The sequence below is a fragment of the Mirounga angustirostris genome, unplaced genomic scaffold (assembly GCF_029215605.1).
Source record: "Mirounga angustirostris isolate CCGP_5_RB_7025 unplaced genomic scaffold, mMirAng1.0.hap1 SCAF_3, whole genome shotgun sequence".
Classification (NCBI taxonomy): domain Eukaryota; kingdom Metazoa; phylum Chordata; class Mammalia; order Carnivora; family Phocidae; genus Mirounga; species Mirounga angustirostris.
The window spans coordinates 63,893,162-63,920,682 of record NW_026991711.1 but is presented as its reverse complement, the minus strand read 5'-3'; the positions used below and the strand labels follow the sequence as shown (position 1 = coordinate 63,920,682).

Below are 27,521 nucleotides of genomic sequence, written 5' to 3'. Positions count from 1 at the left end.
ACTCATAGTAAAATGTCATTTGCTTCTGCTCCTCATCATACATTCTAGTATGCATTCCTCATCTCCTAATTTTATCTTCTTGCCTCTTCCTCATTATTTTCCTGCAATATACTTGCATAGCTTCTGTACTGGTTCATTTTTAACTCATCATCAACCACAGGAGTTTTGCTGGGACAAGCTATTCATATGGCATTTGCCTAACAGAAATACCAGAACAACCTTGACAACCATCTGGACATTTAGTTGATTCAGTTGTTAATGTCTTTATAGCCAGCGAAGATGAGCAGCTGAGATTTTTTCAAAGTGAAAAGGTTCTCTCTTTCCTCCTCTGCCAAAGAGACAGACAGTGCCTCTTTTGAGTGGTTATTTGTTCTTGCCTCAGGGTCTAAGAGATCACCTGACACCCTTAGCTTCAACTGCCAACTTATTTGCATTGTTAGAAATGAGATATTTTTAGCATCTCAGGGATTAGTGCCTCAACTATAAGAAGAGTGTTTTGGCTACATTTTACCAGATTCGTTGCCATTTTCTTTCAATGGCTTCCTGCTCCAGCCCCATTCTTCCCATAATCCTCCATTCCTTTAGCTCTCTGGGGTCTTAACTGTTTTCTAATTTTAACAAAAATTGAGGTTGTATTTTTAAATTTTTCTTATTTTCTTTGTATTTTATCAAGGAAGAGTAGGCTATCTTTAAGTAAGAAATCCCTACAAAGTGCTAAATATTTACTGTAGATTATACTTAAATACAATTTTCTATAATTGAGCTTATAAATCATAATATCTTAATATTTTTCATTTACTGGAATACTATTTATCTTCATGTTACATCTACATTTCCCTCATAAATTTAGTGCACTTAAATAAAATAGATGCCATTAATTTCAACTAACAATCGTAGTATCAACTTGAATTTTTACAAAATACTCAGGTAAAGAGGAAGCTTCAATATTTAACTTTGTGTTTGGACTTAAATAATATTTGCATGAATTTGCACTTAGCATAAACTCAGTTATTGAACAAACTTTTTTTTTAAAGGCACAATTGCCTAATAGCCGTAACTTACCGAGATGAAAATTTGAAGAAAAGGTTTTAAGTGAATCGGATATGATTTGACTTTAGAAAACAAGCGTGACTGAGTATTGGAAATCAGAGTTACACTGCTAGAATAACTGAATGTGACTTAAAAAATTATACTGCCATTTCCCAGCAGGAAAAAGGAGTTCAGTATGACAGAGTTGAGGGATAGTTAATGAAAAAGTCAATATATTTCATGCTTCTATCCAAGGTATTACTTTTCACAAATCCAGTTGCACCTAGAAGATTTATAAACTTGAACAGTATTATCACTAATACTGTAATATTAGTCTGTATTACATAAATATTAGCACATTTTCACCTAAAAGAGAAAAATGATTCATATATGTTCTACATTGTTACCTGATTTTCAAAGATTCTGAGTACAATATATTGACAAGATATTTAATTTTGTTACTCTTATCCATCCTCCCAAATTCTTTTTGTTTCCAATCCTAAATTATGTGTTGTTTTTGAATACTTTAAGTCAGATTTACTCTAACTTGGCTTTGACTATTTTATGTTTTCATTTAGGGAAGGTTATCACTGAATATATTGATAAAATAAAAACTTTGCCCATCGAGTTTTTTTAAATACGAATTATGCTACTGGTAGAGAGTCAAAAACAATCAAGGCATTACAAGGAAATTATTTTCGACAAGCTCTAAACCACAAAAACTGTCACACTGAAATAGGTTATATTCTTCATCATTCCTAATTAAATTCTAAGACATGCAAGAATGTGTTCTTGTCCTATTTCTTGTGTTAAGTTTCTTGCCTCTGAAATCTCTCTTTGACGTAGTTTCCATTATAACATCTTGAGATAAATACAAAGTGACTTAGGCTATCCTTTTGTCTCTATCACATCTGAATCAATCTTGGATAAATCCTATTTTCTGATTTTTTTTCTTGTATACCCTATATATTGATTGCTGTTAGAAGGAAAAAATAATGCAAAACAAAAAATGCATGCAATCATTTGGCACTATGAAATCCATTTTCTAATGACAGTTGTCTTCTCAAAGTTGTTAGTCAGTAGTCAATACTTTCTGTTCTCTTTGGTGGTTCTTGTAAGCTTTTAATTTGCACTTATGCCTCTAAAAATCACCATTCCTTCCTTCTCAGGCAGCAATGACATCTTCAGTTTTCACTGTAAAACATGGTCAATGACTGTCCCATGTCCTCCATCCACAGCCATCCTTCTTAGTATTAGAAGCTTTGAGGTGTTTCTTTAAAGGCAAAATGCTTTACCTGTGGTCTTGTCCAAAATCTTGTTGCGTACTTATCCTTTGTTGCTCTCACATCTTTGTGATGGCCTGCAAACACCATGGGTTTCTTAGCTTGCACACTCAGCCACACCTCTTTCCTCTAGGTCTTGCTAGCTATGGACTACACCCAAGTTATTGGCAGGAGTTCTACAGAAAGAAAGATGATATGCAGCCAGTGATTACAGCACAATTCACTAGACAATTTGGTATGACAGTAACCAGAGAGCCAAGGGCGCCTGGGTGGCTCAGTCGGTTAAGTGTCTGCCTTCGGCTCAGGGCAGGGTCCCAGGGTCCTGGGATCCAGTCCCACATCAGGTTCCTTGCTAAGCGGGGAGTCTGCTTCTCCCTCTGCCTGCCGCTCCCCCTGCTCATGCTCTTTCTGACAAATAAATAAATAAAATCTTAAAAAAAAAAAAACCAGGAGAGCCAAAATAAAGTGGAAGATAACGTAAATGTTTGTACTCTAGCTACTCTCAAACTTATTTTTCAAATCAACACACAAGATGGATGGCATTCATGTTTGTGGCATATTCCTATGTCCAATTCCCAGGACATTGATTTATATATTAGGTGTGATATTATTAGGGTAAATATAAGTAAACTCTAATGTCCAATTATATCTTTTTGGAACACTGCTACTTTATATTTAATAATGACTTATTTGCACCAAACTTCCTATCTGACCACACAAGAGTGCTACAATGTCGAGATGGAGAACCACTGATCCAGATCAGTGGTCCTCAGTGTGTGATCAGAAGCATCGACATCACCTGGGAACTTGTTGGAGATGCAAATTCCCATGTCCTACCCTAGACCCACTGAACAAGAAACTCTGGGGCATAACCCAGCAATCTGATGTGCCCTGATCTAGATGCTAGACCAATTTCTTAAAGAAAATGTTGAATTGCAATGTCATAGTCGCAGAGTTAAAGCTCTTGGATTACACAGTCTAAATAAATTCTGTCTTATGCTTAGTAATTACTCAAATACATGTCAGTTGAATGAAAGAACTGAGATGGTTTGTTACATATTTTTTTGTATAATGAAAAATTTAGTTTTTTTTTTCTATTTGAAAAGTATCAAAGTGATTCAGTTGCACGCAATTTACCTTTTCTTTGCCCTGACACAAATTAGTATATAGAAAATAGACAACATCCACTTTTCTATGAACCACATTTTAAGTATAGGTCTTTATTCTTTTTTTTTTTTTTTTTTAAGATTTTATTTATTTATTTGAGACAGAGAGAATGAGAGACAGAGAGCATGAGAGGGAGGAGGGTCAGAGGGAGAAGCAGACTCCCTGCCGAGCAGGGAGCCCGATGCGGGACTCGATCCCAGGACTCCAGGATCATGACCTGAGCCGAAGGCAGTCGCCCAACCAACTGAGCCACCCAGGCGCCCTAGGTCTTTATTCTTATATAAGGAGAAGCACTGAGGGGAAGTTAGGAATATATACACCAAGATTAATATTCTAGACTTGCACATACTTGCTGGTAGACCTTGAGACTTAAAGGCTCAGTGTCCTCACGCATGATAGAATGGTCAAAAATACCCTCCATTTACAGAAGAAGAAACAGGGGCTTAAATTTAATAAATAACTTATCCCAAAGTGACATAGCTAGTTAATGACAGAGCTGAGATACCTAGTAAGTCTGATGCCATGTTCCTAGCCACTGTCAAGGGCTTGACAGAACTTACCTCATAAAGCTAAAGTGAGAATTAAATTAGGTAATACACATAAAAGTTTCAATGTATTGAGCACATAATATGTGCTCAATAAATACTAACCACTAGTACTATTGGTATTATTGCAATCACTACGAGGCCAGTACCCAGAAGAATTTGCAGGGATTGCCACCAACAGGATATCTTGATACCTTATAAGCCCTACAAGCTCCCTCATGGAACCATCAAGTGCTTTGTTTTCCTTGACTCTCTCCCTTCTGAGGCATCCTTGTTCCACTGCAAAACAGTGGGAAGGACTTTAGCAGAAGCCATGAGTTCCTGGTTCTCAAAACTCTACTCTGATCATATCTCACTCTCTCTCTTTAAAGCTTGCATAATATGAAAAAAAAAAGCTTGCATAATATGGTTATGATCAAGGGCATTACTTGTTTCATAATGCAGGCATATCTAGTGTTAACCTACATCTCTAACTGTTAGAGAGAGCATGATTTCAATGAAAAAGTTAAATCACTCAATTAGAAACAACCTGTGAGCTATATCTCAATATCCATAGTTAGGTTTCAGTGATAAATTATTAGCTATGATCCTATACTTGGTGAGATTAGAGCATTATTATATAGTCGGCACTGTGATATATTATTTTATATATATATATCTTGCCAACTGCACTGTAAATTGGATATTTTTAACCTCAGTTAATAGATGAGAAACCTGAGGATCAAAGATATTAAGTAATTCACATAAAGTTATCCAGCTAGTGGATGTGAGGGTCAAAATTCAAACTGGGGTCTATGTAACATCAAATCTGAGGCCTTTAAGAACTTCCTTCCACACAGCTAGGATGGTTTAGCACAGTTCAAATGACAGACATTGTGAAAGTGTGTCATCATGCTATCATTTTTCTCAAATGCTGTTAACCATAATATTCCATCAACCAGAACATTCCATCCTCCTGGGGTAATTTACTGTAAAATCAATCACATTTGAGTCTGAAATATGATCTTTTTATTAGTCAGACCATCAATAATTAATTTTCAGACAAATTTTACCTTAAGCAGAGTTTTTGCAAGCAGAAAATAATATGCATTTTCTTGTGTCTTGATGTTTTTGTTTTACTCTACAACTTTGTTGACAGGTTACATCAGTGAAAATGCCGGGAAGGTAAATCAAATCAAATCAAAGAGAGGTTGATTCCAGAAGAAACCACATCAATTATTTAATTCTGCTTTTTCATTGTTACTGTTGTCAGGTACCTGGTACCACAGGAAAAAAAATATTTCTAGTTGTCTTAGACAATAGACTTTAGAAATTCAGTGCTTCAAATGAAGAAGATTATTAATAATTAGGAATCTTTAATGCAAATATTATAAAAGAAGATATCAGAAGTATTTTCTTAAAAATATTTAGTTTTTTCCTAAAAAAATTAAAAATAGAACTGCCATATGATCCAGCAATCCTACTTCTGGGCATATATCTAAAGGAAATGAAAAGAGAATACCTAAGAGTTACCTGCACTCCCATATTCATGGCAGCATTTTTCACAATAGCTAAGCTATAGAAATCATCTAAGTGTTCATCACGGGATGAATGGATAAAGAAGATGTCACACACACACACACACACACACACACACTGGGCTATTATTCAGCCATAACAAAGAAGGAAATCCTGATATTTGAGAAAACATGGATGGACCTTGATGGTATTATGCTAAGTGAAATAAAATAAGCCAGACAAAGACAAATACTGCGTGGTTTCACATATGTGTGGAATTTTAAAGAGTCAAACTTATAAAAATAGGGAGTAGACAAGCGGTTGCCAAGGCCTGTGGGGTGGAAGTGGGGGTAATAGAGAGAGGTTAGTAAAAGGATATATACTTGCAGCTGTAAGATGAATTAAGGTCTGAGGATCTAATGTATAACATGGTGACTACAGCTGATAAAACTGTACTGTGTAATTGAGTTTGCTGAGAGAATAGAACATAAACGTTCTCATCAGCACAAAATAAAACAGAAAAAATATGTGTGGTGGTGGATGTGTTAATTAACTACATGGAAGGAATCTTTTCATAATGTATATGTACATCAAATCATCATAGTGTACATTTTAGATATCTTACGATTTTATTTGTCAATTATATCTCAATAAAACTGAAAAAATTTAGACAGCTGCAAGTGTAGATTTGACTGGTATTTGAAAGTGAATACTTACAAGGAGGAACTTTATAAGAAAAATATTTTAATGTGATTCTTTAGGCACATCTTGATATCCTGCTATGAATGATAAAGTCCTAGTTCACTTACACCATCTCTTCTCATCCTTCCCTACCTCCTCCCTCTAACAATCTAATGATGATAATTATTTTAGTATCTGGTTGAATCAGTGAAAAATGTGTGAAAAAATGATCAAATATAGGTAGTTTCATATGGACCAAACTACTGTATATTTTAGAGTACTATTAGTTAAATAATATTCATAAATTTATATTCAATGTTCTCTTCTCATTTTAACTTCCACCTTCTGACTTCAGTGAGTTACAAATTTACTTATACATTTTCAACTTTATAACATTTCTAGTAGGTCCTACACCAAAGGTGCCTTTCCATCTTTTGTCTAAAGTTTGAGTTTACAGTTGGAAACTAGTAAGATTCATTTGCATTACAATAGCCATATGAATTCTGATCATTATAAAGTATTGGGCTGCCAGGAATCTCCTTCTCCACAAATCCAGATTCATTCCTAATGGAAATTTTTTTGCTACTCAAGTAAATAATTCATCTTGAATCTGGAATTCAAGACAGACTCACCTAAAACTAATCACCACACAAGCAAAAATTCTGTATCATTGGTTTGAGGTAAAGCATTGTAAATACTTTAAAAATGATACAGAATAAAATAAAAAATAGTTGAAATTGTGCTTAATGGTATATAATAACATGATTTACAGAGGGTCATAATAAGCAAGTGTATATTTAATGAAGAATATGCAAGACAAATTTTTACCTTATTCTAAACCTGTATGTAAACAGAAATACCAATAGTCTAGTAGTGAGCAGATAGATAGGGATAGGATCATTGAGATACTTATCAACAGAACACTGTAACTAGAAGCAAATGTTGGAGGCAATAAACTGGTTTTCTTTGCTATGAGAATTTGGGAAATCCCTTGTTTTCTCTATGCCTTATTTTTTTTTAAGATTTTATTTATTTATTTGAGAGACAGAGAGAGAGAGTGAGCAAGCATGAGCAGTGGGGAGGGGCAGAGGAAGAGGGAGAAGCAGACTCCCTGCTGAGCATGGAGTCTTATGCGGGGCTCTATCCCAGGACCCTGAGATGGTGACCTGAGCTAAAGGCAGACACTTAACCAAATGAGTCACCCAGGTGCCCCTATGCCTTATTTTTTTCCTTTTTAAAAAAAAATGTGGTATGAAAGAAAGAGGTCATAAGTTGGATTTCATCAAAATTAAAACATTTGCTCTACAAATGACCTTGTCAAGAAGATAACATGACAAGCTATGGATTTGAAGAAAATACTGGCAAACCATATCAGATAAATGATTAGTATTTAAATATATAAAGAACTTGCAAAGCTCAACACTGAAAACTAAAACAAAAACAAAACATTAGATAATGTGCAAAAGACATGGAGGGATATTCCACTGAAAACAACATACAGATGCAAGTAAGCACATAAGATGTTTAACATCATTCGCCATTGTATAAATGCAAATTAACACAATGAGACGTCACTACTAGAAGAATGATTGAAGTGAAAAATGGTAATGACACTAAAGTAAGGATACTACTTGATCCTATGTTACCACACCCTAATCTGTAAGGCTATGGAAAAACTAGATCATTCATACATTGCTGGTAGGAATGTAAAGTGGTACAGTCACTCTAAAAAATAGTTTGGCAGTTTTTAAAAAAACTAAACATGCAACTAACATATGACTCAACAATTACACTCTGGGCATGTTTCCCAGATAAATGAAGACTTATGTTCACACAAAAATGTGTACACAAATGTTTATTGCAGCGTTATTGGTTATGGCAAAAACCTGGAAACAACCCAGATGTCCTTCAATGCATGAATGGTTAAACAATGGGTGGTTCATCCACAACTGGAATACTACTCATCAATAAAAAAAGAAACAATCTATTTTTGCACACAATAACTTGTACGAATCTCAAGGACATTATCTTGAGTGGAAGAAGCCAATCTCAAAAAGTCAAATATTATACGATTTCAATTATATTATATTCTCAAAATGACAAATTACAGTGATGGAAAACAAATGAGTGGTTTCTGGGGGTTAGAGATGGTGTCTATAAAAAAAAGTAAAAATATAAATCAAGAGGCAGACCTTGTAACGATCATATTTAAAATACACTTGAAAAGGGGAAGAAAGATAAAAATTTGGTGATTTTTTCTGAAATTGACATCGATAAATAAGGATGAGACATGAAAAAGAAGGAATAAGGACGTTGTGTTTCTTTAGGCATTGTACAATTGGATTTAAAACCAGTCCTTAAAAAGTAGTACCTTAGCAAGTGCTATAAAACCTTAAAAGTCTTGGAAGCATGGTGTCATACATACTAAGACCAATAAAGAAGAAAAGGATTATAGAAGCTGCTTAGTAATTTACAGGGGTAGAGTGAGAAAAATGTCTTAGAAACATGGTGTCATACATACTAAGACCAATGAAGAAGAAAAGGATCATAGAAGCTGCTTAGGAATTTACAGCAGTACAGTGAGGAAAATGCCTCAGATTTCAAACTTGCATTATAGAATAATTGTTAAGAGAGTTGGTTTTGGGGGCGCCTGGGTGGCTCAGTTGGTTAAGCGACTGCCTTCAGCTCAGGTCATGATCCTGGAGTCCCGGGATCGAGTCCCATATTGGGCTCCTTGCTCAGCAGGGGGTCTGCTTCTCCCTCTGACCCTCCCCCCTCTCATGTGCTCTCTCTCTCTCATTCTCTCTCTCAAATAAATAAATAAAATCTTTAAAAAATTTTAAAAATTAAAAAAAAAGAGAGTTGGTTTTGGAATTTGTGAGATTTGGGTTAAATTCAGGGCTATACCACATACTAATTATGTGACTTGGAAAAGCTATTTTAACTGTTCTAAGCCTTTTTAGTTTCCTGATCTCTAAAATGGAGATGATGACAGTTGTCATGAGGGTAATAAAATGATATAAGTAAACCAATCAGCCCAGGGCCTGCCATAGACTAAGCAGTCATTAAATGTTAACCCATGCTACTCTGCTACTATTTTTAGGAGAAAGTTGGAAATCTTTATTCTAGCCACTAGGAGAGCACCTTAAACTTCCCATGCTCTTAGCTGGTTGAAATCCCAGAATCATTAAAAGCCAGCTAGCGACTTAGCATGGTAATGGTATATTTGGGGGATTGCAGTGTGATGTTAAGTTCCAATACAGTATCACAAAACAAGAGATGAGAAAAAGATGTGAAGAAAAATTATATTAGGTGTGACGCTCTTTAGGAAGCACTCAAGAAAACTGAGCTCAGTAGGGTTAAAATCTCATCTACTTAATGGCTCAAAGAGTATTTCAGTCTTGGGGGTTTGACATTATGCAGTTATGAAATTGTGTTTTGAAATTAATGTTTGTAAAGAAAAACATGTATAATTTTTTTGGCCCTTAAGAAATTTAAATGGGAAGATCTTTAACATACAAACTGCAAATCTTTAATATATACACAGCAGCATCTATGGACCATTATAGTACATAAAAATAGCAGACAGGGAGGGTAGGGGAAATTGGAATACATGGAGGAAGGAAGGTGTTCAGGTTACCGACTTCTTCCTTGTCCACACCATTCTTGTTGCCTGTAGAGCACATGGTCTTCACAGAAGGCATGTCAAGAAATAGATGAGCCTTGAGAGCACCACTAAAAAGATGAGAAGGAAAGCATAGTAGGCCCCTCCAGTATCACACCTCAACCCCCATCCTATCATCTGGGGAAAAATAGATCCAGTTAGTAGATGACTGAAAGGTTACCGAAGTCATTTTCCAAGAAAGCCTTCAAGCAGATCAGGGAGGTCTATGAGGAGGTGCTCTTAGTCATTAGTACAAATAAAAGTGGCATGATGATTTTCTGGCAAATCTATGCAAAATGTGTGAATAAAGAAAGTACTCAGGTCAAGAAGAATTAAGAACTAAAGTATTTGCTTATAGGTCTGTGACAGAAATGAAATGATCCTCTGAGTCAGGTTTGAGAGACCCCCAACATCTGCTCTTTCCTCAAGGACTGTCTTGGGTTATAGCCCCAAAGTCTTCCAGATGGCACCCCACATCCTTTGGGGAAGCTTGGTTATCTCCCTCCAGATGTACCAAGGTATTGTCTGAAGTCCCATTACAGTCCATTGCAAAGACCTGGATTCCCACAATTACATGAAATCTATGGGCTTCCTGGGTAGGAGACTGGGTGTGCAGCTGCCAAGGCTCAGGTCCTTGATAGGAAGGTAGCTCAGGGGGAAAGTGAAATCCTAGATCATTTACCTTCCAGCTTGCCCATGTTGTCATCTCAGTGATACGAAAATATTGTTTCATTCACGCCATGGAATATTAAGGAAAGAAAAAGAACAAGTTATTGATACACACAAAAACGGATGAATCTCAGGGTTAATGGCCAAGGTGCTCCATTGGAAGGGAAGCCTGGCTTTAAGATGGGTTCTCCTGAAGCTCAGAATGGTGTACCTGCTGTTGACCATGAGATGAACTCCTTTCTATGGTGGGCGATGTAGTGTTGAGGACCATGGTCATAACCATGGCATCAGATTTTGTACTGAGGGACAGGTTAGGAATTTCAGCCAATGGACAAATCTCCCTTCTGGGACACAGCTGACCAGTACTGGGTCTAGAATTAAATCTAACTCCTCACTATTTTCTGAGCAAACCTTTACTCAGGCCATCCGCCAGGGCCTCATTGTACTTAAAGCCAATATTGAAGAAGAAGAGGCTGTGAAAAAAACTTCAATTCTCTAGACCCAAAAGATTCAGCACTGACAACTTTTGTCAGGCCAGAGCTAACATCAATGTCATGTTGGGATCCAACCATGGTCAAGTCGGTAATGGGAATTCGGCATTGCCCCCATTCACTCCTGCATCCCTTTAGCAAAGATTAAAATGACATTATTTTTTAAAATAGACAAATGCACATCTCAGGATAAACGAAGTCTGATTTGGATGAAATGAAAGCAAGTAGCAGATCTATTGATCATATGCTGAAATGATACTGATGATAAAATTAGAAATAACATCTTATAAGCAGGTTTGGATGATGTCAAGTTTATTATCTGGTGTAATATAGTAATGTAGTATATCTGCAAAACATCTTTAAGGAAATATATCAGGCCTTAGGTAATTTTAACAGTAACAGTTATAACTATAACACAAACAGCAGTAAGCAATAGCATTTTTATAATAGATTTCAAGTGGACGAAATTAAGATTACTTAGAAAACCACAGGCCTGAAAAAAATCTCACCTCAGTGATGAAGAGGTCAAGTTGCTATTGCATTATATTGCCTCTACTTTTTCTTCAGTTAATAGTGTGTTCGCTGTTCAGTAAGAAAGAGCTATTAATTAGAACTAACTTATAATTGATTTGTGCCAGATTAATATGGTTTTGTTTAGAATTTATTATTTTTATACAAAATACTTTAAAATGGTTTAATTTCTAATGTCAAAGACTTGCTAATTCTTCAAGAATAATGTTGTTACTTCCACATAAATAAATAAATAAATAAGGTTAAAAATTCCAGAACTCTTTTGCAGTTGCTATGTTCATCTCTCCAGGGGTACAATACATATCTATACTATATTATGTGAGTATAGTTTCTTCTTTTTAAACACTTTGAATTTTTCAGCATTAAAGTCAAAATATAAAAGAAGACTTGTGTCTCTATGATGGAATGACAGGTAGTGGATTAACACTCCTTCTGATAATATTTAGAGAAGCTGGGCAAATATAAACAAACAAACAAATAAACCTCTGTCTAAAGAACTGTTACAGACCTAACTAGGACTTAGGGAGCCAAGATTCCAGATAGACAGAAGCCATAGAGAGGTCAATTGACTTCTACAAACCATGTTTCCCCTCAAGGCATTTATACAAGGTTCCTATACCTGGTAAAAAGGGAGACAGATGGAAGTGAGTGTCACACTCAATAACTCTTCTCAAGGCATTTGTTAAAATCTTAAGCTTTGCAAGAAAATAAGACATTTATCAGAAAACTGCTAAAAATTAGAGCAAAGTATTCATCAATCTCACAAAAATTCAAAGACGAAATTCATTCTTTTGGAACCTGCAATGAGAAGTAGTCTTACTAAATTGCCAAGGTTCTTACACCCTGGGACCCTAAAACATATTAGCTGGGACAGCCAGTGATTCATAGGATCTTCCAAAGTCTGAAAATTAACCTCTAAGCAGCTCAGCTTGTGACTGGATTAAGAGGTCTATTCCCATCCTAGCTGCCTGCTAGAGGATAGGGTATATTCTATTTGGGAGAAGATGACAAAACTTCTATAATTTTTTTCTACAATTTTTTATATACATTTTCCACCTTTAAATAAAATTTGTGAGGCATTCTAATAAAAACTTAGGAGAAACAGATTAACACATAGCCTTGTTATTGGAATTATTGGCCTCCAACTTTAAACTTAATGTGTTATTCAACAATATTCAGAAATGAGACAGAAAAATTGAAAATTTTATGAGGAATCTAGAATCTATAAAAAAAGAATCAAATTAAAATACTGCAAGTGAAAAATGTAATAATTGAAATTAATAACTTAATAAATGAGTTTAACAGCAGATAGGACATAGTAAAAACAAAAAAAAAAGGACTCATGGTTGGGAAGATAAGGCTACAAAATATATCCAGATTACAACAGAGAGAACAAAAATGGATGGAAAATACATTATAAAAAGAATTAAAAGACTGCTAGATACATGACAGAGTAAAAAGGTAACAACGTGTAATTGGAGGCCGTAAGTGAGAAGAAAGGAAAGTGTAAAACTATATCTGAAGAGATAACGACTAAGAACTTTTCAAAACTGGTAAAATTTATGAAGCCATTTTAAAGAAACGCTCCAAATGTCAAGCAGTGGAAATTCAAAGAGATCACATAAGTACATATTGTGAGACTACAAAAACAAAAGACTAAGAGAAAACATAAAAGCGATAAAAAAATAAAGAACACACTGTTCTCAGAGGAACAACCATCAGACTGATGGCTGACTTCTTAACAGAAATGATGGAAGTCAAAAGTCAATTGGGTGGTGTATGTAAAGTACCAAAAGAAAATAATTCCCAATCTAGAATACTCTAACAAATGAAAATAACATTAAAAGTGAGGTGAAAATAAACATATTTTCAATCAGAGACTGAAAAAATTCATTGCCAACATACTGACACTAAACATGCTAATGAGAACTCTTGGTTCCCCATAGAGGCATGGTGTTACAAGAAGGGAAAAAAGGGCATCTGAAAGTAGCAGGTGTGATATATGCAATTTTAAAAATAAAAAAGAAAACTAAAATAGAAAATAAAACAGATTTATAATTATTCTTGAAAAGAATAGAAAATTAAATTTATCCAGCTGAGCCTGCCTAGTCCCCAAAAGCATATGCACATTTTATTTTTATTAAAGACAAATACACTAATCCTCAAATTTATTTCAACATACTCTAGGGTAAGAAATAAAGACAACAATAGTTCATCAAAAGTCAGATAAATATTTTGTAGTGTTTGGTCTTACATTTATATTTCAAATAATTGGCAAACACTTTCAAAGTACTGTTAAAAATTTTAAGAAAATAAAGTATTTGTTACATGAATTAAAATTAAAATGTTAAATTCTTTTTAAAATAAGTGATTAGCTATGATTAATGAATCAGCAACATATGTTAAGTATTTTGATGTTTCACATAAGATATTTGAAAATATTCATATAGTTTATCCTTATGATTAGCGTGAGCATTCATTTTAGTGTAAACCCCCAAAATGGCTAAAAAATCCCAGCACCAACTATGTAATGATCTTCTCCTCATAACAAAACAGAATGCGATTACTCAATTTTCTTAAACACAACAGATTAAATTCATTGTGCCTTTCCCTATATATCTAGGGAGAATGTGACAATATGAAATCTCCTTCCTTAAAAACTTTTGCTTAAATCCTTCCTGATACCAAATTTTCTTAAATATATTAGGAAGAAACTTCTATCTCTAACCTAAAGAAAAAGAAAACCATTAATGGTAATTTATCATAAGTCATAATTCAACCGTGAATAAGGATCTTACCATAATTTTGTAAATGTTTAGAAAAATAAATGTTCATCATACTTCCCATCTACATATGGAAGCACCCTGGTCTGTTTGAGGGAGCAGGGAATGTGAATTTGTATATGGCGATTCCTCTGTCATAAGCCTCCTGTCCATGAGGGTGCAGCCTCAAACAAGCAGCCCATCTGTGGGTAGAGGACTGATGAAGAGCAAACAGTAATGATGACAATGTCGCATTGGAAATGAACCAAAGGGTATATGAAACCCTTTGAGTAGTCACTGTCTTTGCTGCACTTGTATATCCATTCATTTTGATTAAATTTTGATTAAAATAAATAATCAAAATAAATTCTGGCAGACCCTAAAACACTTCTAAATGCTAATGCTTTTATGAGTAGTTATTCTCTTTAATTACATTAAATATTTGACACATAATCCTGGTATATTTTTATAGATGAGATTTTATTTTGAATCTTAAAACCAGGAGCATTGTAAGAATGTAGCTCAGCTTTCAAATAACTTTCTTTAAATAAACTGAAATGAATCAAAGTTATATGTTTCAAATATACCTAGATTATTCAACAATGGATTATTTCAAATATTCAATTTGTTTACCTCTCGGACTGGCCTCTGTCTCTATTTTTACTTCATAAATATTTATGTTACAAAAAATCAGAGGCTAAAAAATTAAAATCAGAGGTTAAAATATTATAACATAAAACAGATCTGTATTTTGTTGCCAAAAATTATTGCAATTAACTACTAATCTAAAAGGGGGCAATTTCCAATATTTAATTGTACCGAATATTTCAATTCAGCAGTGTAATAACTAGTAAGAAAGTATTTAAGTATATTGGAAAGTTATGCTTTAAATTCTGCTCTTAGTGCTTCCTGCTAAGTACAATAGAACAGAAATGAGCTTTTATTCTTCAAGTTAAAGTTGATATTTTATCTGTTGGAAAAAATTCTTTATCATAAGTATACTATTATAATGAAATGTTTTTTCATTAAACCTTCTTTTATTCATGAAAGGGCAAAATCATTTGTTGGTTCACTTTGTTCCAAGAACGTGCTGCAGTGCTAAATGAAAGTATGCCGTTCAGCTCTCTAAGTAGCTTACACACTACAAATCAAAATGTTAAGCTGTGTGGTTAAAATGAACTAGATAAGCAAGTAAGTCTTTTCCCTTTGCCAACATTATCTTTTTATTCAGCCATACATAGAGATATATCTTATTTTTTTTAAGTTACAAAGCTATTTAATATCCCACAGAACAATAATAACCCTGAAATTTGACTGTTCTTTAGAGATATTTCTTTCTCCTTAACTATGGAGGTTCTCAGAGGCTTAGAGGTAGGCACTCTGCTTATTTCACATGATGACTCTCAGAAAGCAAAAATTCTGGCAAAAAAGAATGTAGGTCACAAAAAAAAATTTTTTTTTTTTTTTATAAAAGATTAACGTAGCTAGTCCAGTCCCTTTCTTTGTTCCAAATATTTAAGACCATGAGAAAGATGGTCTGTTTCTAGGTCTTCAGTACATTCTCAGCTTATAGACAGAGGAGCTGGCTAGGAAACACTTGCAGTGGATACTGAGAACTTCTAGATGATTCCAGAATGGAATCTTTAGCCAAGATTTTTTTATGTCCCAAGGCAAAAGGTAGAGCGGAGGATCCAAGTCACTATATCCCTAGCTCTAAAACAGGCTTCTTCTCTTAGGTTTGCTTCATTGGTTCCAAGGAAGATTGGATAACATGTGAAATGTATTACCATAAATCCATCAAGACTTTGGAATCCACTGATCTCCTAAAATACATAGTCTTTGAAAGGTAATTTAACAATATGTACATATAAAAGGAAAACACCATCTTTAATAGTGCCAATACTGCTATTCAAATTTAACATAGATTTATAGTTGGAAGACCCAAATCCTATTCTAAAAGGAAACAGTAGTTTGAGGCAAGGAGGATGCATTTGGATTTCTTATAATGTGACCCAATGTTATTTTGTTTAAATTACAAGTATAGATTAAATCTGTTTTAATATAATTTACAGTTCTCAGTGAGTTCTTTATTTCCCTAAGAAAAGAGCAGCCGACAATAAAACAGTACAATGTCTCTAAAATAATATGGGATAGTGGAGCATGATAATGAGGTTCATGAGAATCCTTTGTTTGAAATCTTAAAGAAAAAGGAAAATATCTGCCTCTGTATTTTCAGCATCTAGAAGAGTGATTGTCATGCATTAAATAAGCCCTCAATAAAACACCTTATATTTGTGTATATACAGTATTATATATGTATACAGTATATTATAAAAATTATTCAGTAAGATTTGAGAGTCTTGCTTAAAAAAAGACTTTTGAATTAGATGACCTTCCAAGTCATTGATTACATATCTAACCATGCTACAGGGACACAGATATTGGCAAATAACTTCTCTTGTCTTTTATGGGCTACTTTGCATTCTGCTAACAATTTGTATCTCACGGTCTCTGATAATTATTCTGTGGTCATTACTTTAAGAGTTTATTATCCAGGAGCAGTCCCCCAATTTTTTTGTTACTTATATTTTGCCCGCATGCAGATGCACATGAGCTCTCTCTCTAATATGTAAAATATATTATATATAATAATAAATATATTAAAATATATTTAATATTATAGTTATATTAATTTATAATATATTTATCATATGTTATAATATATTAATATTATATCTCATACATAATTTTAATTTTATAATTTATATTTAATTGATGAATTTAAATGTAGGTGTTTAATGCTGGTATATGTTTAAATGCAGATATAGATATGTATGACTCTAGATGAAATTAAACAAGACCCAATAACTGCTTGTCACGCTACAACTATCACAGAAGAGAGCTCATTTAAATGTAGTCTTCAGTGTGATCTTCCGGATATGCAGCTTCATCCCACCTAGCATGAAGGAGATCTTTACATAAAATGGTACCTTTGCTGTCACAAATAGTGGGGATGCCTACTATATATGAAGCACAATGGATTCTTCATTCTTCACTCAATGTACTTTATGCATCATGCTTGTCCGCTCATCTCCTCTCATTTGGGGATTCATATTGGTGTGTGATCAGTTACTAGAAAGCACAGCATATTGAAAGGGGTTGAACATAGCAGCTGACAACAGACCAATCATCCATGCATTCTTTTACTCCATTCATCTATTTAAAAAGCATATACTGAATACTAATTGCTCAAATACAGTGAAAATGAAAATTACAATGCAATGTGCTATGAACTATGATCCAGGATCTAGCTTACACGGTTGTGTAGTTTCTCCACTATCATTTAGAGATAAAATATATGAAAAATGTAGCAGAGTATCTGAACACTTTTCATAAGCCTTGATTTGTAACAATCCTATTCTCAATGAGGTAGAATGAAAAGACCAAAAGAAAAAGAAAAAAAAAAGCAAAAAGCTCATGCCACCCACAATTGGACATCATGTACTTGTCAAGTCTTTGACATGAATTCTCAACTTAATTTGCCAAATATAATCACTCCAAAGAAGTCCCTGGCTTTCTTTAGTTCAGTAGGTATTCCTGAAAAATACTTATATCTGTCCTCTTTCAACTTTGACCACACTTCCCACAGTGTCACGGGACAAAAACTCTCCCTGAAGAATTGTGGCACAGCCACATGTAAACTAAAACACACTAAATGGTTATATAAACCTTGTGAAAGCGAGCACTATGGAGTAACTAGTTGACTGGACGTCATATTCATTAAATAACTGTGGGCTCATTATTTTTGTAACATAGGAAATAATATGGTATGCAATATATCGTACAAGTGCAATGTCATTATTATAACTGGCTTCATTCTATAAATAAATATGCTCAAAATTCAGCCAACTATGGTATTATAAAACTGTGAAATAAGTTAATTATGCTCAATTACAAAAGCATAATATTTATGACAATCTAATTCAGTTAAAAACTCACACATTTTTTGAGCATCTTCTGTGTTTCTTAAAGGAGTTTACTGTCTAGTTCAGGAGACAGACCTCTACCCACCTGCAAGTTAGAATATAACAAGAGTTTTGCTTGTATTTATACTTCCAACACCTGGAGACAGGAAGGAAACTCAAGGAGAAAGTAATAGTGAACTAGAGTTTAGTGCTTGGAGAACATTTTGACAGGGGGCAATAAGGGAAAATTTATTATATACAGAGGGCGCTTTGCCAGAAAATGCAAAGATGAAGGGTTTATTCATGTGTCATTCATCTAATTATTCAATTATTCAATTATACTCAATAACTATCTCCTGAATGGTTACCATTTCAGTGTTAGTTTTTGTAATGGTATTACACATATGGTATTACACATATTCAACAAAATTATTCCTTTAACTTCAATGTCAACAGGCCTTCAGACATAATCACATTTTTTTTTAAGATTTTATTAATTTATTTGACAGAGAGAGAGTAAGAGAGGGAACACAAGCAGGGGGAGTGGGAGAAGGAGAATCAGGCTTCCCTCTGAGTAGGGTGCCCAATGCAGGGCTTGATCCCAGAACCCTGGGATCATGACCTGAGCCTAAGGCAGACACTTAACGACTGAGCCACCCAGGTGCCCCAATCACACTTGTTTTAACTGCAGGTATATCTCTGAAAAAAAAAAAAAAAAAGTGGCAAATTTCTTAAAATGTGTTACCAGCTGATAGATGCCTTCTGGGATGTCTGAATGAAAGCTCCCCTGATAAAATACCAATGAACATTAAAAATAATTAGGCAAATAAGATTTCAGATAAAATTAAGACAAAAACACTTGTTTAGAAGTTTTGTATAGCATCAATAAGATGCAATATAAACCTAACATGTCCTAACATGATTGCATTTTCTATAAACAGAGATAGTTTATTAACAGCCTAGAGCTGTTTTAAAGTTTGGAATGAGAACTTTTTATTTACAAATTGTAATCTAATGACTCTTTAAAGGAAAAAATTATAACCTCAAATTTTATCCATAAAAATAAACCTTTTTTTTCTTTCCATACATATTACCTTTATATTCAAGAAGAAGAAAGGAAATAATTTTGAGAACAACCTGCTTGAGGTGAGAGGCTTAGTTTCTGCTCTGCTTCAGAACTGTTAGAGCTTTAGTTAACAGAGTATTGTTTTATAATTCATAATGGGGTAGTTTATGTCCCAATGTTAAAACATTCAAAGAATTAAAGAAATAAATAGCTGTAGGAATAGCATGAACATATGAATCTTGTTAAGAGATTACTAATTTTATTTTAGAAACCGTAAGAATTAGGTAAAAAGAGTGTCAGTTTTAGAATCAAGTAAACAAGGGTTCAAATCCTGACTCTCCCACAAAGCAGTTTTGTTATTTTTTAGAAATTTAGTATTTTCAGATTCTTCAAAAGGTGGCAATGATACTTTGGTTTTAAAGTAGATGTGAAAATAAACATGAGAAAAACTTTTTTTAAGTTCCTAACATAGTGCCTGGCACACATTAAGTACCCATAAATATTGGCCCCCTCTCTTTTTCTCCTTTCCTTTGTTCATAATACTTCCTGTTTTCTGTCTTAAGCAAGTTTTAACTTTTGATGAAATTTGTTCAAGGAAATTACTTATGTCGACGTTTTCAACATATTTAAACAATACAAGAGCAAACTACAGGCAGAATATAATGAACGCATTTCTGATTTATTTCATTGCACTTGCCATTTCTCGAAAAGAGTGCAGTGTGCTAGATAAAGCGATCAAGGTGTATTTTTAAATTAATGTTTTAATTAACATTTCTAATTGTATGTGTAAAACTGTGCCTGTGTCATCTTTTGCTCCTCAAGAAGCCATTACTCTATGACACTGCTGTATTTCAAAGGAAACATTTTTTAAAAGGAGACAAAACGTACACTGATAATAATGGGATGTCATCTACAGTTTAGTTACAAGAGCAGATCCAGTACTGAAACCATTATCTCTTTTTTGTATCCTATTTAATTGAAACTGAACTTTCAGAAGGATCACTGAGATTTGTAAAAAATTTAAACAGATCACTTCATTTACCAGAGACTTCAGAGAACAATGTAGTTTTAAATTGGTATATTTTCAAAGCATGTGTCTTTAATTTTTATTTTAGCAAATGAATGCCTTCTTTTTCCAAATGTATTTTTTCGTCGTAGAGTGGTTTTGGCAGTACTAATGTTCTCAGAGATCAGGTCTGTATTTGTGCTGATTAAAAAGATATAGGCATGCTACTCAATCCCTGATCAAAATATTCTCAAATCTCTTAAAATATTGAGATCTCATTGCATCTGGGAGGATTAGAAGTAGACATCATAAGGACAGGAAAGAGTTTTGAAGCAATATTTCATCACCACTAGATAGAAGCAACTATCCAATGGAACTGGGGTTGAATTAACCAGTTTTAATGGGTATTTGGGGTGGGGAGGTGATAGGCATAAATTAGGTGAAAAGACAAGTCTTTTATTTTGAGCTGTCTCCTCAATCTCATTTTCAGCGACAACCAAAATGCTTATGGGAGGTTTTCCATAGATATTAAGAAGGTGAATAGTATTGGCTTCAACTTAGCCCAGACAATACAAAGTAGAAAGTAAAGATGTACATTAGAATCTGATCTCATAAAATGTTTGGCAATAATGAATTTGGAAAAGAAAGACTTAATCATTTATTATATTTCCTGTCACCTAGCTTGTTTTAAACAATAAAACAATCATCTTTTCATAAGACAATATTCAGTCCACAGTTTTATTGCCCTGGCTATACTGTTCAGCAAATTTTGTATATCTATATTTACAAAATCTCTCACGTCTTTGAGCACTGATATTCACAATTTTAACTACTGAACATATGTGTGTATATCTTTATTTGTGTTACTATATATGAAGTAATTAGAAAAGATAGATTATTTCAGCTGTTAGCTGTTAAATGTAATGTTGATAATCTGAACTGCCATAAATTATCCTGGGAATTAAACATACAGTTATAAAAACATGCCAATATTCTCAACAATATACTTATAAAAATATTTTTTAATTCAGTGGGGTTAGTCAGCATACCCTAAAGGCTATTATTATTATACTTCAACAGAAATTTATCATGCTTATAACAGGCTTTAAGTTTAAAAGTTTAAAATGTGTGTGCTGAACAAGATATACAAGATATTTAAATTTCTCCTAAGCAGAAAGAATAATAGCAATGTTTCAGATATTTCTTATTTATGTAAAGTATGAGTTAATTAAGGTTATCTTACATGGAAAGTTATTTGGTCTCTTACTATTTCAACAGTCAAAGTGGCCATAAAATTCACAGAGAACTTTAATTTTCTCATATTTTTTTTTCTGTGCATTTTAATCTTGACCTTCTGGGAATAACTACAACAGAAAAATAAACAACATAAAAATTACAAAATTTTATAGCTTGTAAATAATGGAAATCTATTTTACCTTTTATAAATCTTTGAGAACGACCATTAAGCAAGTAAATGGAAAACATCTTATTTTCCAAAATCAGAGAGTTTTAGAAACATTGTCATATTTGAAAGGTTTTACTAAAGAGACATTTCTTCTATCTGTTGAGCTCTAATAAATACTTTCTGCTTTGATGAATGCTTGTGTTTCTTTAAGTTCTTAAGAGGAAGAACTTTTCTAAATTTGCAATCACACATCTTCTCACTATGCCTTATTTGAACTATCTATTGATCTAACAGTATATTCATTATATTTATTCACTTGAATATTAAGCACCTCTTGTGTATCAGTCTCATTAACCAGTCCCTGTTTCTTTTGGAGGGTAACTTTCTTGGCATAAATTTTTCAGCTCTTCACAACAGCAAGTTTGCAGAATAGCTGAGCTCTGATCAGAGCTTTTTTTTTTTTTTTTAAAGATTCTATTTTATTTATTTGACAGAGAGAGACACAGCGAGAGAGGGAACACAGGCAGGGGGGAGTGAGAGAGGGAGAAGCAGACTTCCCGCCGAGCAGGGAGCCCGATGTAGGGCTCGATCCCAGGACCCTGGGATCATGACCCGAGCCCAAGGCAGACGCTTAACGACTGAGCAACCCAGGCGCCCCTGATCAGAGCTTTATTGAAAGGCTCTCCAGCTCTATGGTTTCTTATTCATAAGCAATTTAAGTGTTTTCTTTCTTTCTACCTGCACTAACTTTTATTAATACAAGACATTAGCATAAAATCCTCTGATAAAGCCCATTTAACTTCTACGTGATGTACTGATTTGCCTTAACTGCATTAATTCATAAATACAGTTTCTAAAGTTCTTCTTTAACAATGTCTTTCCTGAATTTTGATTCTAATATCTGAAGTACTAGTTATCCCTGTATCTTGATTCTTTACCATAAATACTTGAGGGGAAATGTTTCCTGGTATGCTGTCCAGGTGAGTAGAAGTAGGTATTACAAATGTCAGATTAAATAGGAAACCATAACACAGAGATGACGATTTCAATGTTGTAACATATCCACCCACTCTTTCTTACTCTCATTGTCTAATTCAGTTTTATTTAAAAAAAAAAAAAAACCTTTAGTTAACCATTTTCCTTAAAGAATTTGTAATATGTTCTGTTGTGATTATTATGATCGAAAAGCCAGAAATTATATGAAACCTGAAAGATTTTTTTCAGTTTTACAAGTCTATTCTAAATTCATTTTTTAATAAAACAAGTAAGCCTTGCTTCTGCCTCCTCCCACTCCTCTGGCTTGGTGCTTACTCAGTGAGCAGCGAGCAACCTGCTGCATTTTATAGCTGCGGAATTTAACTGGGAAGGGTCTCCCTAAGAAACCATGTGAACAAGGATGCATCATAGGGGACCCAACATAGTGAATACAGACAAGATAAGAGCTCCCTTTTTTCAAACTCCCCCAAATCCTCCATCCCTTGCCAGTGTTCTCTAGTCTCTAGTCACAAAAGGCAGATGAGTTCACAGCTGGAACAACAAGTTGTGCTGTGAATCTCAGTGATTTACCCAAGTAGCAAACAGGGTCTATTGGCTTAATTGGAATTTCAGTTGCCAAGCGAACTAGGAATCCCTAGCGTTGGTCCAGCAACACGGATAAAAGTGTTTCTGTTTCTTGATAGAGAATGAAAATGACGCAGAGTGTAATCGATCGACAGGACATTGATCACTTTCCTTTCTTCATTCCCCCAGTTTAGGAGCCAGCGAGTCTAGGGCTCACTCATATACGCCCAGGGGCCACCAAGATCTCCATTTTCCCCAAATGCATAAAAGGCTAAAACAGCCTTCCTCCCCAGCACCGTGGCGTGGCTGCAGCTGCTTTGTTTACCATATAAGTCACATCAGGGGTTCACTCCTCGCCTTCTCCCCTGCTTTAAAGCTGGGTGCAGTGAGAGGCTGAGAAGCATCCCCAAACTCCCGCTCAGCCCAGGTCAACCACAGAAAGCTTCACAAATCCGGTCTGGAGCCTTAAAGAGAAACCATGCAGCCGGAGCCTTTTGAACTCGTAACCCCCCAGGGATGTCCGCTTCCCAAGAGGGAGCCGGCTTCCCAGGCAGCTTGAGAAACTTAACCGAGATCCCAGAAAGGAGGCGCGGTGCAGCTCCGGTCAAATGGAGCTCTGAGGCGACACCCTCTTTACCTGCAAAGTTGGCAATCTTCTGGCTGAAGAGCGATCGATCCAAGGACATGCGGCCCGGGTGCTGTGCCCGGGGAGAGCACGCCCGGCAAATTCCAACGGGATTTCCTTAGTCGCTGCCGAGTTTTGGAGCATTCCAAGGAAAACGCATGAAGCTAGAGCCCACGCAGCTGGCACCGAACTGGGCGGAGTGAGGATGCTCTGAGAGCGGTGCCATGGGAGGCGGGGGAGGGGCAGCCCCGGAGAGGGAGGTGAGCTCGCGGGGAGGAGAACTTCGCCCACCCCCGCCCCCACAGATCCCTCGGGATAAAGTTAGCGTTCCCACGGCTGACAGCGGATGAGCTGAGAGGAAGATACCCCGCCCTCCGTCCCGGGCGGCTGCCTGACCCACGGTCCGCACAGACCCTGCTGGGTAGGGACGGCCGGTGAAGAAGCGCGTCCCACGCCCTGCTCTGCGTGGCCGTGGAGGGGACCCGCGCGCGGGCGGGCGTTGACGCTGGCTTCCCGGCCCCGCTGCCCGCAAACAGCCGCCGCCTCCCTGGGCCAACTCCTTGAGGTCAGCCAGTTGCGCAGACGGGCTCACCGTCGGCCAGCCAAGTCAGTGGCCAGAACCCACCGTGTGGTCCTGGGTGCCGGCCAGACACACCTCCGGTCTTCGGGCGGGCTCCGCAGAGATGTCAGACTTCAGTTCGCGCCAGCACCCGGCTTCTGAACGTTCTGCTCCCAAACCAGTCAACAAGCACGCAGGCGGCAGGTCGCCCGACTTGAAAAAAGTAACCCCCACTCCCACCCCCGACCCGGGAACTCTCAAAGCTGCTCCCACTCCGGCTCCTCCGGGCTCCCGGCACCCCCTCTCCCGTCCTCAAGGTGTCAGACTTCCCCTGCAAGAGCCGGAGTATGCGGCTTGCCCCTAGTGTCAACAATTGAGACAGTCGCGATGAATAAATGGTGAGGCACAGGGTTCCATCCACCCCCACCCAGCTCGGTCTTTCCAACAAGCATAGGAACTCAGTAAGTTTCCAAATATTAAATAAAACCCCAAACACGCACCAGCCTAGGAGCGCGAGGTTCGGTGGCTTCAGGTGGGGAAAGAGTGTGTGTGGGAGTGTGTGTGCGCGCGCGCGCGTGCGTGTGAGTGTGTGTGATGCTCGCATCAGCGTCCTGAGATCTCAGGATGAAAGTTATCTCTTGGCCAATCTCTTTGGAGTTCACACACTAAAATAAGACTGAAGTGCTGAGAGCAAATGACATATATTGGTAAAGTTGGCAGTAACTTACTTGCTGTGAATGCGACGTGGTGGTTCCCAGCTTGTGACTCACGGAGCCCTGGTTGGTCACGGCCCCATGACTTGAGAGTCCATTTGTAAAATAAAGAGTGGCGTCCATGCGGAATCTTAGCTAAGGATTATCCGCTTGAGACCCGCGGTTTCTACTTGATTTCCTTTACTTTCCAAAAGCCCGGGGGTGAGCGGTGGGTCGCAGACGGCGGCTCAGCAGCTGCCTGCTCTAGCTTCGGGCTGTGCAACAGATGAGTGGCAACCCTTTCTTCCCGTCCCAGCCACGCGATGTTACACCTTCTGGGAATCAGTGCTGAGCGGACTGAGAGCAGCACCAGTTTCTTCCCAAGGAACATTCCCCAAGGGAGCCAAGGGTAGGCGGCAAGCCGGCACTCACACGCAGACTCCAAAGCGCAAAATTAAATCTCCTTCTTGGGTTTGGTGGGTTTTTTTTTTTCTTTTTTTTTCCATTTTTTTTTTCCTTTCCTCTTTAGTTCACATGAGTTGAGGGTTTTTTTTGGAATATTTACAGGAGTAAAGAGAATATCGCTAGAGTTCACCCACGTGTGTTATGTGCATGCCGCTTTTTTTTCTTTTAAATCACTTTTCTTATTTCTAAATTTCTCTTTCTCTCTAGTTTACTACTCATCTCCTGTGTTTATGTCAAGCTCAGCCTTGACAGGGGTTCTAAATTTTTAGGAGCACTACCTCTAGACCATCCCTTCCAAAATACTGAACTGGTTCCTATAATAGCTCTCCAGAAAACAAAGGCAAGAACAACAAAAGGAGTCCCGTCTTTCCTGAATCTCTTTTTACTCTTAACCACAAAAATACATTGACATCTTTAAATGTTTTGTTTAGTTTTCTTAATGTTAAGTGATGAAGCCATATTTTATAAAATATGCAAGAAAACATCTATCTGTAGACATGGTAATGAACTTTGTAATAAACACAAGTCTGCTTTCTATTTAACAAGGGGGGATATATATGAAAATCTGTTTTATGCAATACAACTGTAAATTTTTTTATATTTTTTCAGGAAATAATTCATCTTCCTATTCATCATCAGTAACTGAAATGTTTAGTGCCTAAAAAAATAAAAACGAAGCTAACAATTATTGATGTAATCTTTTGTCTCAGCCAGATAAACAAAATTTTGCATATTCTGTGTCAGTGTGTCTTTAAAAATAAACCCCTAGTAGAATTACACTTACCGAGATAAGTATATGTCTTTATAATATATTTTAAAATACATTTAAAAGAAAGTGGACCAGTGACAACACATAGCTATTGATTAGAAATTAAGAACTTTACTTTGCAATCTTAGCATCTGTACCAAATTGTATACCTCCTCCTACCTCTCTAAGGATATGTTTTCTGTAACAAAATTCCATCCCTGTCATGAGGTTGGTGAGAGACATTTTGTCTATTTCCTTAAGTTGTTTTTTCCATAAGAAATGTGCCCGTGAATCTACAATAAATACAAAACAGAAAGGAACAGTGAGGACAGCCATCTGAGTGAGCTGTGTTTCCATGGGAAGAAGAATGTTCTATTGATCCTGGAGCCTGTTTTCAACAGTTTCAGGTGATTATTGATTGCTAACCTCATGCCACCTACTAAAATGAATAGCAATTACAGGAAAATTCTTTGAAATCTATTTAAACAACACAGTGAACTCTGTATACTAAGGTCATCAGGAGTAGAAGGAGGAAGGTTTGTTTGTGGTTTTTGTTTACATTTTTAAAATACAAATTTGGCATCATTCCATAAACCTGCAAATGCAATTCACTGAAAATGCAATTCGTTGACGCCAAAGAAATTTATGAGAAAATGTTATATATTTACTGGAAATTTCTTTTTAGTACTTTAGTTAGAAAAACAAGAAAGCACTCTTGTTTTGAAATTAGCAAGAGACAAGTGACCCAAGACATAATAGCAGTAAAACAATTCTCTGCAATGCCAATTCACAGCTTAAGTATATCGTGGAGCTGGAATTCCAGTTGTATTAGGAACTCAACTTTCAACTTAATTTCTGAAATGATACTTCCACTTAGGAGCTGATATGTAGTGTGTGAAGCACTTTCTTCCAAAGCAGCTGTATCTCAGACTCGGAGGCAATCACAGACAGGTATTTGGAAAATGGTTGTTCTGTACATGTATCACAGTCATTATTTTATGTGGTGGTAATACTCTGTATATCTGTATATAATGTATGCTATCCTCAGATACATGACAATGGCTTTTTCTTAGGCAAATCTGGGGAAAAGGTGGGCATTGTCTTTGAAGCC

The 27,521-nt window shown here is 35.9% G+C and overlaps 1 protein-coding gene across 5 annotated transcripts in view; it reads right to left on the bottom strand.

The window, feature by feature from the left end:
• Positions 1-25,608, bottom strand: part of TRPC4 (transient receptor potential cation channel subfamily C member 4) — a 192,597-nt gene extending 166,989 nt beyond the window's left edge. The window contains exons 1-2 of one of the 5 annotated variants that reach the window (XM_064586166.1): positions 23,959-24,677; positions 2,325-2,488 (exon numbers count right to left, since the gene is read on the bottom strand). The gene's annotated coding sequence lies outside the window, so the exon portion shown is untranslated. Of the gene's footprint in view, positions 1-2,324; positions 3,743-23,958; positions 24,678-25,233 lie in introns of those variants that run through there. The other 4 variants (XM_064586163.1, XM_064586167.1, XM_064586164.1 and 1 more) reach the window with 4 other exon arrangements.
• Positions 25,609-27,521: the final 1,913 nt, after the last annotated feature.